Source organism: Benincasa hispida, chromosome 7, assembly GCF_027475165.1.
Source record: "Benincasa hispida cultivar pf3 chromosome 7, pf3_genome.v1.1, whole genome shotgun sequence".
Classification (NCBI taxonomy): Eukaryota; Viridiplantae; Streptophyta; class Magnoliopsida; order Cucurbitales; family Cucurbitaceae; genus Benincasa; species Benincasa hispida.
Window position 1 is genome coordinate 5,719,412 of NC_143484.1, and position 14,412 is coordinate 5,733,823.

Genomic DNA, 14,412 nt, shown 5'->3' on the forward strand with positions numbered 1-14,412 from the left:
GTTATTGTTATTATGACATTCAAAAAACACATTAGAGTAAATTTCAAAATCGATTGTATTAATGCTCTAAATTAAGAAATTGAAGAGTTAAATTCGGAAAAAGTCCTAATTAACACAAGAAAACTTGATTTTTGTAACCTATCTCTCTATTATGCAATAGTGCCAAGGGAGATTTACATATAAAAAATTAATACAATCAAGGCGTCAATTATCATCCATCAATTTCTATTCAAAATCAGTCCAAGAACATTCAAATATGCAAAAAAATTCAAGAAATTATACAAAATAACTCAAGAGTTAAAACTTAGACTAAAGATTTCCCAAGAAAATTACTTACCTAGCAATAAATTGGAGAGCTCTTGAAGAAATCAATTGAAGTTGGCATTAAAATGACTAAAGATTGAATAAAAATTGACAGAATCTCTTAGGAAATTACAAGGAAAAGTTCTTTGGTTCGTGGAATCTCTCTAAAAAACGAGTTCTCTCCTTGTTGAAATTTGGAAAATTTCAGTTTTTGTATTGCCGAGAGTCGCTGCGTTGTGACCCTAGGCTGACGGTGGCCCGATGCTCACTTGCGCAGAGGCGTGACGTGCATTTTTTATTTCTGTTATTCTTCGGACCATCGCAATGCTACCCTGTTTTGTAGCTACTGCCTTCCAACTTTTAATGTTAGAAAAACAATGACAGCTAGCAAAAATCTGCTTTTAATGACGCATAAAAGATGTCAGCTGGAAAACAATCTCCACATCATCATATTTCCTTCCTTCTTTTCTCCACTTCCTTTCATCTCTTTTGGTTACTTTAACACCATTATGCTCTAAAAACCTCGAAATAGCTTCAAGAGTGTCAGGATTGTCTTTTACCTATAAAATAGACATTTTAAGCAACAAATATGATAGAATTGAAGATTTTAACGTAGAAAAGATAGTCTTTTACCAGACCTATCACACCAACTCTGTAAAAACGATTCAATAAAATAATGGAATTTGGGATCAGATAACTGGCAACTTGGCTCTGATACCAATTGAAGGAACTTTTTGAAAAAGATCCTTTGAGCGGAAGCAAGAACGACCTAATTTCCATTTTTATTGAATGTAAGTTTTACAATAAAATAAGAACAAGATATGCATTTACTTAAATTATAGCATACAAAAATAAAGAAATGCTTATGGTTTCAAAAACCCTTACCTTTGAATAACGCTTTCTTCAAGAATCCCTCGAACAAGTCACGAATAGATCATCTTCTCCAAAAAGGGACACCGCCACTTGAGAACACTCTATATTCTCTTGGGACAAAAGATTCAAGCAAGAGTTGTGGGCTTTGCTTGAATCCTTAAAAGAGGGAAGAGAGATGGAACGGAGGTGAGGGAGGCCAAGATGAATCTCCACCACATCATTCTTTCACAAGCCACGTAAATTAACTAAGAGAATAGGGGGGGAGGGGGGAGGAGGGTTATAACTCCTTCTTTTTAATTAATTAATATTAATTTAATATTTAATATAAATCATATTTATATTAAATTTAATTACATGAATCTCATTCATATAATTAGTATTTGAATCATATTCAAATTCCTTTCATATCACCTTATATTATAATGTATCAAATACATTACGTTAATTATATCACATTATAATTAACTTAATTAATTATATCATATATATTTAATTCCCTCAATTAATTTGAACACCTCAAATTAATCCAAAATTAATTCTCAATTAAATCCCTGCTAAGCTACATAGGGGACTTTATGGACTAGTAGATTGAAGCTCCAATGGTACATAGATAATTACATAAACTCTTTAATTAAATTACCCAACATTCGTTAACTACCGATCATTCCATTAAAGACCGATAGTTACACTCTTCGCACTACAGATAAATTCCTGTGTCTATTAGATATAACCAATCAACAGTGCGGTGACCCTTCACCAATTTCTCATAAGTACAATTGGGCCAAAATTACCGTTTTGCCCCTACAGTTACATTTAACTCATTAAGTACCATTGATCCCTCTAATAAACAATAAGTCATAGTCCAACTATGACTAAGAACCTCTCAGGCCATGATTGGGTGTGATCACTATGTTCAAGACCTAGAATCAACCCTTAATGGAGTAATTTATCTACTTGCCCCTACATCGGGGAAGGAGTGAATTTCGTCTTGTGTAGCTGTGTTCCCAGCTCCCCAGTTACACGAATTCCCAAAATGGTAGCCTTTTTGAGTTGAAAATCTGACTACTCTCACCTATAAAAATCAAAGGACCACCTTCATGAACAGGAGTTCACAACTCACACAGGAATCAAGTCATGTCACCTATGGTTATCCTAGTGAAATGTAAGTCTCTAATATTGACGATGTTCTATAGAGAGACTAATCATTTTGTTGTCCAGTCTTATATAAACTCTTTGTATAGGATACCCCCGCTCACATGTCTCCACATGAATGATCAGGATCAGATCATTTCTAGCACTTTACAACACTTGTAACACCTATAAAGCGGGTCGTATCTGTAGTGTCACCAGGATAAGGTACCTAGCCTTATCCATCTACTACAGACCATTTAGGTTATTATTTAAACAAGATCCACTTGTATGTCCCTACATCATTGTTTAAATTACATAAAATAACTTTGGATATTAGTTTATTTGATTGAGTATATGCTTATAAATAACACTTATTTTATTAACAACAATATGTTTATACAAAGTTTACAAACTACGAGAGTACAAAGAGATTTAGGACACAAATCCCAACAATGATAACTAATTTATTATACATATATATATATACATAACTATATGTTATATCTTATGGAACATATAACCTATAGTTTCTATATTGTATCAAATACAATATAGCCTATAGTTTAATTTTCTCAATTTAGATATTTAATATAAATCTGATTTATACTAAATTTAATTATACGAATCCAATTCACATAATTAATATTTGAATCATATTCAAATATTTATTTCCTCTCAAATAAACTTTATATTATATGTATCAAATACATTATAGTAACTATATCATATATAATTAGAATTAAATTAATTATATCACATACAATTTCAAATTAATTCAAAAATTAATTCTCATTTATTCCCGTTGAGCTATCGAGGGGATCTCATGGACCTATAGCTTGAAGCTCCAACGATACGCGAATAATTAATTAAACTCTTTAATTAAATTATTCACTATCCATTAATTGACGGGCACTCCACTAAAGACCGTTAGCTACACTCCTTATACTACAGATATATTTTTGTATCCATTGGATATAACATATCAACAGTACGATAACCCTTCACAAATTACATATTTACAACAGAGCCAAAATTATCATTTTGCCCCAATAGTTATATCTAACTCCTTGAGTACCACTGATCCCTCTAATGAACAATAAATCATAGTCCAACTATGATTAAACCCTTTTCGGGCCAGCAAAAGATGTGGCATCACATTGATCAAGCCCCGAAATCAGCCCTTAAGGAAGTAATTTATTTTCTTACCCCGACGTTGGGGAAAGAAATGAAATCCCTAAAATGGTAGGTTTGTTGAGTCAGCGATCTAACCAATCTCACCCATACAAATCAAAGGACCACCTTCATAGGCAGTAGTTCACAACTCACTCAGGATTCAAGTCATGTTACTTGTAAACCCTAAACCCTAATTTCTTACTTATATATGTTCATTAATGAGATTTGTATGATACGTTGGATTAATGTTAGAATTAATGTTTTAATTGTAGGGAAATGTGTGAAGAATAAGGAGGGGAAAAGAGGGAAATGTTTAAGTTACAAGTTTGACTCTCAGGTGATGAAGAGTGATTTTAGAAAAGAAAATTTGGCTAAGTGTTGGTAAAGTGTAGCCTATGCATTAGCCTTGTGATGAGCGATGGAGGTGAGCTCATATGTGTTGGCCTTATCTTTTGAGGTTAGATGAGCTCTTGAGGAAGCCAAGTGTGGCCAAGTGTGGGGGAGCTAGGCGTTGGAGTTGTGCACGTAAAGGGAGTTATGTTGAGCGCAAGCAACTCTATGCATGGACAACGCATGCGGCAACCAAGAGGCTTGCGAGGTTAGTAGGCATGCGGCAAGAAGGTGTTGGGCGTTGTCAAAAGAAGACACACAATAGGTTGGTGGCCTTGGCATTGGTGTAAGGCTAGGTGCTGAACTTAGTGTACGCGTGTGAGGGGAGCATTGACAGTGGCTATGCGTTGAGGTGTAGCTCGCGTTGACAAGGTCTTAGAGGTTAACATGCGATAGGGGTTGCGACAAGATGAGCCTCGAGCGTTAAAGTAAGCAGTGGCTTGGGCAGTGGCTGGGTGTGCGATGATTAAGCTTGGCATACGATGAGTAGGGCTTACTTGTCAGACCTTGCAAAGTTGAAAGGGCTGGAGTTGCGATGATGATTAAAGCCAAGAGGCCAAGGCACAAGTGTTGCTCTGAGCCATGCATTTAAGTTAGCATGCGTGAGGGCTGTGGTGCGTGGAAGCTAGTTAAAGGCAAGGCTTGCGGTAAGAGCAAGGGAAGCTGATTAGCATTAATCACCGACTATGGAGGCTAGCTGTCCTAATCCTATGAGTTAAACACACTTAAGGTGGAGGTGGCATGATAGAATTTCATGCAAGTGTTTGGCCGGCAGCATAAAAGGGAAGAGGAACTTCAAGAGACCATTTTGAATAATTTCCTCCATGCAAATTAAATGATCTCCATGTCATTGGAAAGCTCTGTGAATCTAGTTTCAGTGGTTGGGCTATGGAAAGAAAATCTCACCAGAAGGTGGCCGGAGAGGGAAGAAAGTAGCAAAAGGTTAACTCTCGAGTGAATCCATCCCATTGATGAAGGATTGAAGCTCCAAGACAAACCACAAGGAATTTTAGGCTGCAATGTTAAGGTAAGCTTCCTGAGACATTTTTGAACAAGTTTATAGAAGAAAATTTCTATAGATTAGCTCTATAATTTGAGTTATTCATGAAGTAATTCAAATCTTGAATTATTTGAACAAGCAGGCAGCTGCTTGGGTCGAATAAGCAAGCAGCTGAAACTAGGCACACGGGCAGAATTAAGGCTAAGTGCCACATGTTAAAACCCTATGTGTTAGGCTGAGAAGGCTTGTGTTGAAGACTTGTACACATAGGTGTTGGTGTGAGCGATCAATGATGCATAGTGGGATGTATTGATCAAGTAGGTTGGCCGCATAACAAGGACCTAAAACCTCAAAGAAAATCTAAGTGTTCGACGCATAGCAAGGTATGCATTGGTTTGGAAATGTTTTAGGGAAGGCTAAAGGCAAGCTTAATTTAAAGAATTAGTCTCAAAGGGAGACCATTACTAGTAGCTAAATGTATGTTATTGTGTCCACAGGATTGACACCATTGAGGGAAGCATATCCATCTTTAAGGAGTAGCCTAAAGCCCTGAGTGACAATGTTTGACTTACAATGTTTTAGAAACCATGTTTTCTTAAATTTTATTCTGATGCTAAGCATTTATAAGTAGTTCCAAGAAATATATCTTTTATTAAAGCATGATTAACGAATATTAAAGTGAAGCATGTTTTCCATGCAAAGCTTTGATGAATAATGCATGCTATTCCTTTTAAGATAGTTTCCCAACATGTTTTAGTTAACTTAATTTCAAATTATTAAAGCATGTGATGATGTTATGCTTAAAACCTTGGTATTGAAACTAAATGCTTATTATTTAAGTAAATATGCTTCAGTAAGAGGGTTATGTCTGATTTGCTGTAAGAGGGATACTGAAGGACTTAGAGAAGGTATCCTAGTGAAAGTACCTAAGGTATGATGGTACTCAGTTATAACCACGTACACGTAGGTAGTATGACGTCGAGGGATCGAGCAAAATGGTTCTCTCTCGACTAAGGTTTGACGTTAAAGGTTGGGGTCAGGGGTTCACTCTTAACTAAGGATCAGAGTAGTTATTTTTTCATATATGCCATGTTTTGAAAGCATTACTTTGAAAGTTGCTTGGAAAGGTTTATATTTCAGTATGAGATTTTCTATAAAGTTTTAAGCATGAAAATCTATCTTATTAAGTCACTCACTGGGCTAGTAGCTCACCCCATTTTAAATGTTTTCTTTTCTTAGGTAGCGATTAACTCCCAAAGGATAACTCTACTACTGCTCTACCACGCAGAGACGAGGAGTCTAGTATCTTAACAATTAGGTGGTTGTTTGTAAATAACTGTACACATGTTTTGTGCATATAGAGACTAAGGTTGTGAGTTGGGGCCCATAAGATCTTGTTTTATGAACTATCTGTATATATTAGTTATGTATGTAACCTGAATAGTTGTGACTGTCGAGTGTTGTGCTTATTCTTGTGATCTTTGTCAGGGTTTCTAACAAGTTAAGCAAGTTAGTAAGTAGTAAGTACCAATAAAAGGGTTAGTAACTGCTGCCATCATATTTTCTTCTAGGTTAAGAGGGTAATCTGGTAGAGGGTATGACATTACCTATGGTCAACCTGATGAAATGTAAGTCTCTATTATGAACAGTGTTATATAATGAACTAAATATTTCGTAGTCCAGTCTTATACAAACTCCTTTTTATAGAACATCCTTACTCACATGTCTCCATATGAATGATCAAGATCAGATCATTTGTAGCACTTTACAACAATTGTAACATCTATAAAACTAGTCATATTCATAGTATCACATGATAAGATATTTAGCCTTATCCATCTACTATAGACCATTTAGGTTATTACTTAAACATGATTCACCTATATGTCTTTGCATACATGTTTAAGCTGTAAGATAACCTTGGATGTTAGTTTATTAGTCTGTGGTTAATGCAACTCAGAAAGAAATAAAACATTATATATTTTATTAAATAAATAAAATATTTATACAATACAACTAAAAACTATAGGATCTTACGAGATTTAGGACATCAACCCAACAAAAGTACGTGTGTAGAAAGCAAGAAATATTTAATGAATATGAATGGATGATATTTCTACTCACATCCAATTTCATGTGCACCTTCACATTATTATGATTTATTGTCCTCATTTCACCGGAGTAACCTCTATCCTCCTTGACCTAATATTCATTAATTGTAGATTTATTAACTTCAATTATTATTTTCTCCTATTACTCAGAAGGTCTTTTTTTCCTAAAAAAAAGAAAAAAGAAATAGGGGATCGAATTAATTATATTCAATGTAATTTAGAGAGAATAAATTCTTTAAATACAATTATTAGAGGTATAAGTGTGAATCTGACCTCAAACGAGATAATAGACGATTTAATTCTATATTTTTCAGTTAATATGAACATAATTAAACAAATCATATATCTTTTCTTGAGTCTTGTGTTCTGATTCCTATTCCAATATTTGATGAGTGGCATTCCCCAAAATAATAATAATAATAATAATAATAATAATAATGTATACTATAATTTGGTTAAATATATTTCAAAATATCATACTTAATCATTCCTCATAAATCTACATATTCTAACAAAATTAGAAAAAATTAATAAAAGCTGTATTAACTAGTCTTGTACGTACAATTTAAAATAATACATATTTCAAACTTACCACATCAAGAATATAGAACATTAAACATATAGATTACGTCAAGCCAGAATAGTCTAGTCTAGTTAAAACTATAATTTTATTATATAGAAAATAAAATAAAAACATATGACGTGCATTATACGTGTTAATAAATTTGTATATCTAATACATATTATAAATTTTAATTAATTACGTGTAACTTTGTACATTACACATGTTTCATAACGTTGAAAATTGAATCAATATGTATTTAAGTTGAAATAAAAGTCTTATCTATAATAAATTTGAGTATTTACTGAATGAAGAATTGGTAAGAATTATGAAAGGATGTATTCCTCGCACAAATTTATTTTTTTTTAATAAATGATTTTTTTTAATATTAAGAGAACAAATAAACTCCCTTAAAAAATAAAACAATAAAACAAACCAGCTAATCATGTTTGCCTTTTTAATAAGAAAACTTTAAAATAAAATTGAACCACGTTTATTGGAATTTAAACCATATTTCTAATATATCTATAACTACTATTCAATTGTCTTAAAAGAAATTAGTATACTTTTTTCTTTTTTCTTTTTTTTTTCTGAAAAAAAGACTATTAAATTTAAATCTTGATCTAAAAAAAATTATATCACAATGTCAATCTCACACAAAATAAATAAATAAATAAATAATATGAAAATATAAAAAATATATATTGTTTTCATTTGTCCACATCCTTCATCTAGTTTATGGCTGCACTTGTTAAAAGATTTTTTTTTTTTTTTTGCACCATAAATAGAAGAAGAATTGGAAAAAAATTAAATGTCTACCAAAGAAAAAGAAGAAAACAATGTTGTAAACGAAATATTAAAAAAAAAAAGTAAAAAGAAAAAAAGGATAGATGCCTTCAACTAAGTTCTATCGTTTTGTAGAAAAAAAAATACATTGTTAACAAAATAGAAGAGATAAAGAAATAAGATATATGTGTGGGATCAGATCGGCGCAGATATCTCAAACAGAATAAAATGGCATAGTGCTACGAGAAGGGAAAAAAAAAAACTACAACTATAAAAATAAGAAAGAGACAGGATAAATAAAAAATAAAGATACACCTCAGAAAATTATGGACAGAAGTTAGTCCATTAATAGAGAAAATTTAGATTTCAAATTTAATTCGATTTAATCTTAAATCAAATATCAAAATTATTAGATCAAATAAAATTTTTATATAAGATAATATATTGTACAAATTATCTTGTTCATGCACTTATTATATTAACTATATCCTAACTTATTTGTAGAACATTCAAATATATATCGAATATATTGTCATGTATATAAAAAAATATACATTATTTTCTCTGTCGAAACTTCTTGTAAATTATTGCTTTTGTTTACGATGGAAACTATTTTCAGATTGTTACAGGAACTTTTTTTCTACTTGTGTAGGTGGTTGGTGGAATTTGTCGTCCAATTTTAGACCAAATAATTTTTTGTTCCTACCAAGAGTGTAGTAGTGGTAGCATGGGTCGAACACAAGGAACCAAAGAGTTTCTAAACTAAATGGTTTGCAGTCCTAAGTAACTGAAGGGGATCTAGAAATTGGTTTGTTGAATTGCAAGAAAATTAAATTGCATACAGTAAAAAATTAGAAATTATATGAAGAAACCTAGATTGGATTATTATGATTTTCCCTATTTGACATACTCGAATTCTCATTACAGAAATTAAATATTTACATACATTGAACAAAATCAATTAGGAAAGCTAATTAATAGTCCTAGTCAACTAATTACTCGAAGTCCAATTGATGAAAAGCATGTAAATTCGTATTCGTGCTAATTGCATTAACGACTAGGCCAAAGTTAGGTTGAATATTATTTCATTTTCAAGCCCCTAATTAAATATTTGTTCGATTCAATTCTAAGTTGGTTAGTGAATGAACCATTGAAGGTCCTTGAGTAGAAAATGGGATCGGACTCAAACCTAAAGTTAACAAAATGTTTAAATTCAAATAAGAATTATGCATCTAAAAATTAACTTCAGCATGCTTAAAGGAAAAGTTACATAATAGAAAAAAAAAATGGGTTTCAAACCCTTACCTTTGAAGACCGATCTTCAATGGAAATCCCTCGTACGTAACGACGAAAGCTACCTCAATATTCTCTAGGTAAGAATTCAGGAGTTTGGACTTTGACTATTTTGGGAAAAACTGATTTTGAGAGAAGTGAGGAGAGCAAGATTGATAACTTACAAGAAGATGAATAACAAGCCAAAAACATAAAAACAGAAACACACTCTCATGTACTAGAGAGAAAAAGGGGAGGGAGTTACTCTCTCCCTAAAATTGTTTTTTAAAAAAAATAATAAATTAAAAATACTTTAATATATATTTATATGATAACAACTTTATCATATAATATATATTAAGTTATATGTTATATCAAATATAACATATAACATATAGTTTAATATTGTATTCAATATAATATAACCTATAGTTTAATTCTCTCAACAACAAAATTTAATATAAATCCATTTATATTATTTAGTTATACAAATCCAACTCACATAATTAATATTTGAATCATATTTAAATATTATTTTCTCTCAAATAAACTTTATATTATAATGTATCAAATATATTATAGTAATTATATCATATATAATTAGATTGAATTAATTCACATATAATTAATTCTCTCAACTAATTTGAACGATTCAAATTAATCCAAAAATTGATTCTCATTAAATCCTATTGAGCTACAGATGAGACATTGTAAACCTTTAGCTTGAAGCTCAAACGGTACGTGAATAATTAATTAAACTCTTTAATTAAAATATTCAACATTTGTTAACTATTGGGTACTCCACTAAAGACCGATAGGTGCACTCTTTGCACTACAGAAATATTTTCGTGTCCATTGGATATAACCAATCAACAGTACGATGACCCTTCACAAATTGCTCATAAGTACAGTTGGGCCAAAATTACCGTTATGTCCACTGATCCCTCTAATAAACAATAAATCATAGTTCAACTATGACCAAACCTCTCTCAGGTCAGGAGATGGTGTGGCGCCAAATTATTCAAGCCTCGGAATCAGCCCTTAAATGAACAATTTATCTACTTACCCGAAAATTGGGGAATGAGTGAATTTCTTCTTGTATAGTTGTGTTCCTAGCACCCCAATTAGATGAATCCCCAAAATGGTACGCTTGTTGAGTCGATGATCTGGCCACTCTCCCTTATACAAAAAGACCGCCTTCATAGACAGGAGTTCACAACTTACTTAGGATTCAGGTCATGTTACCTATAGTCATCCTGGTGAAATGTAAGTTTCCATTATGAACGGCGTTATATAATAAGACTAAACATTTCATGGTTCAGTCTTATAGAAACTCCTTTGTATTGAATATCCTTGCTCACATGTCTCCACATGCATTATAAAGATCAGATAATTTATAGTATTTTACAAGAATTGTAACATCTACAAAGTGGGTCGTACTCGTAGTGCCACTAGGATAAGGTATCCAGCCTTATCCATCTACTACAGACCATTTAGGTTATCACTTAAACATGATCCACCCATATGTCTCTACATATATGTTTAAGCTAAAAATAACCTTGGATGTTAGTTGATTGGTTTGTGAATTAAATGCGACTAAATGTCAAATAAAACATCACATATTTTATTTGATAAATAAGATGTTTGTCAATACAATTACAAACTATAATTAACCCTAATAGTTAGAACAATACTTATTTTAATCGATTCACAAGCCAACCCTAACCTATTGCTTTCTATGAGTTAACTTAAAATCAAATGTCACGAATTAAACATTAATCGATAAAAGTAATTATTTAATCCCCAAGCGTACAAAAATATGATAATGTTCCTTAAAACTGAACTAAATAAAAAAAATTACAATATATAATCCGGTTCAAAAACTCACAAGTTCATAGAAATAGAGAAAAATCCTAAAACCTAAGTTAGAATGAGATACCTTAGCCCATAATCAATATTTCAATCAATGGGATAAAGTCTGGATACATGAAAAGATCTGAAAGTAAAAGAAAATAGAGAGAAATCGTGTTGTAGTCGGTTGGAATCGGAGATAAAATGACCTAGGCAGCTAAAATTAGTATTTATAAAATCATGATAGCGTCGTAACACTGACGGCCATTCACACGGACGATACTTAGGAGTGCTGCAACACTCTAAGGCAGCGTTGCGATATTGTGTGCTTTTCATGAAGTATAGGTATTCTGCCTTTTCAGCGTCAGTGTTGCGATGTTGTGCAGGCAGGGGCAAAATGGACATTTTCAACTCCTTCTTTCGTGGTTGATTCAATCAAGCTCTGTTTCGATTTGTTTTATCTCCATTTCGTCACTAATACTTGGTTTTACCTCTTAGGTGCTTGAAACCTACAAAATATCCAAATAAACATGTAAAATCTAGGAGCAATCCTAAATAATTAAGTGGGACAAATAGCACATTTTCAGTATCATCAGTAGAGTTTGAAAAGATAATCATTTTATGAAGTTCATAATTGTGAGAAATATCCCTTAAATGTGTCTTTTGGTGTGTGTATATATATATATAATATTATATTAGATAGAACTTAATGATAAAGAGGATTAAAAAAGTAAATTGGACTAGACTTTTGTGTAAAATAATAGTTCAATAAGAAAAAAAAGAAAAGTTTAGAGAATTATATAATTGAGCCATTAAGAATATATGTGTAGAAAGAACAATATATTATGAATATGAATGGATGATATTTCTACTCACATTCAATTTCAACTGCATCTACATATTATGATTTATTGTCCTCATTTCACCGTAGTAGCCTCTATCCTAGCTCCTTGACCTAATTTGCTGTAATTAAAATTTATTAACATTAATTATTATTTTCTCCTATTACTCACAAGGTCTTTTTTTTTCTTTCCTTCCACAAAAAGAAAAGAAATAAAAGATCGAATTAATTAAATTTAATGTGATTTAGAGATAACGAATTCTTTAAATACAATTATTAGAGATAATGAATTCTCTAATATATCTATAATTACTATTCAATTTTTTAAAAAGAAACGAGTATACTTTTTTTCTTTTTCCTTTTTTTAAAAAAGACTATTTAATCTAAATCTAAAGCTAAAAAAAATTATATCTCAATCCTAGTCTCACACAAAAGAATAAAAAAAATTAAATAATAACAAATATAGAGAATATTGCCATCGTTTGTCTATCTCGTTCACCTAGTTTATGATTACACGGGTTAAAAGAAGCAAGATTTTTTTTTTAAAATAACATAAGTTTAAAGTGGTAGATAAAAATCTACAAAATAAACATAGTTATCGGACTTATAAAAGTAGAAAAAGAATAAAACAATGTTGTTAAGGAAATATTAAAAAAAAAAAAAAGAAAAGAAAAAGAAAAAGGAGAGATGGCTTTAATTGAGTTGTATCGTTTTGTACAAATAAAAATAGGTTGTTAACAAAGTAAATGAGATTAAGGGATCACATAAATGAAGGAGAGCGAACTGGCGTAGATATCTCAAACAGAATAAAATGGAACATGATATTGCAAAAATGAAAAGAAAAAAAATCTACAACTAAATATAAAAATAAGAAAGAGACAAGATAAATACAAAATCATGATATGCCTAAGAAAATTGAGGGCATAAATTACTCCATTTGTGGAAAAAATTTACATTCCAAATTTAATTCGATTTAATTTTAAATCATCTCAAAATTATTAGGATTTTTTTTTTTTAATTTCTTATGTATTTCAACTTTAATGATTTTACTTTGAAATTTTGTCATCCATCTAGAAAAATTATTTTAAACGACAAAACTGCTGAAAATATCACAGACTATGTATGAAAAATGGCCATACACTAGTATCTATGTCTATTTGTGTGATATAGAAATAGATAGTAGTCTATCGTGGTCGATGACATGATGTTTTCGATTTGTAAATATTTTGGTTCATTTACTATATTTGAAAATAGTCCTCGAATATAATGAGATTATTTAAAGATATTGGATAAATGATTTTTTCTAATGTGAATTATAGATAAAATGTGAATTTTAAAATTCTTTTAGTTTAATGTCAATTAGAGATATGAGTTTTTTTTTTTTTTAAAAAAAAATCTTGTAACGTTAATTAGAGATAAATTGTTATTTAAAAAAACTACTATAATAAAAGGAGATATTTTAATAAAGTTATGTTATTTCAACGTGAATTAGAGATAAAATTTTTACATAATATGAGATAGAGGTAAAATATTTTTTTTTTCACTTTTATTTAACTTGGATTAGATATTAGATGATAAAATATAGTTTTTTTTTTAAAAGATGTACGGTCATTTAAGGTGCGAATGCCAAAAACAGAAAATTTTTTGTATTGTTTTTACTAATTTAACGTGTGATACAAAAAGATAGATATCTTTTTATATTATATAACGTGTGAACGGAAAACAAAAATATCTATTTAGTAATTTAAATGTTAAATTATCTAAGATATTCCTATAATCATCCATTAAAAAGGAAAGAAGGGAAAATAAAAATTTTCTCCCATAGCCCATTTTAGATATTTATTTTATTTTGAACCATAAAAATTTAAGCATGTTATTTTTATTATTTGACATTGCAAATGGTTTTACATGGTTATTTTTATTATTATTTCAAATGACAAATAGGTATTTTAGTTTTTCAGATTTAGTATATAAAAATAAATTTTCAATGTTATATAACATATATAAAAACTTTCGACTTGTTCCAAATTTGGTATTTATTTAATTACGACTTCCAACATTTGTCTAAAATATATATCAACTCATTAGAAAAATGAATAGAAGACTTGCACACAAATTT

The 14,412-nt window shown here is 30.6% G+C and overlaps 1 long non-coding RNA gene across 1 annotated transcript; it reads right to left on the reverse strand.

The window, feature by feature from the left end:
- Positions 1-239: 239 nt before the first annotated feature.
- Positions 240-1,323, reverse strand: LOC150034868 (uncharacterized). Its single transcript, XR_016530825.1, has 2 exons — positions 1,189-1,323; positions 240-863 (listed from the first exon to the last, which is right to left on the reverse strand). It is a non-coding gene; the product is annotated as an uncharacterized LOC150034868 (long non-coding RNA).
- Between the last annotated feature and the right edge of the window lie 13,089 nt (positions 1,324-14,412).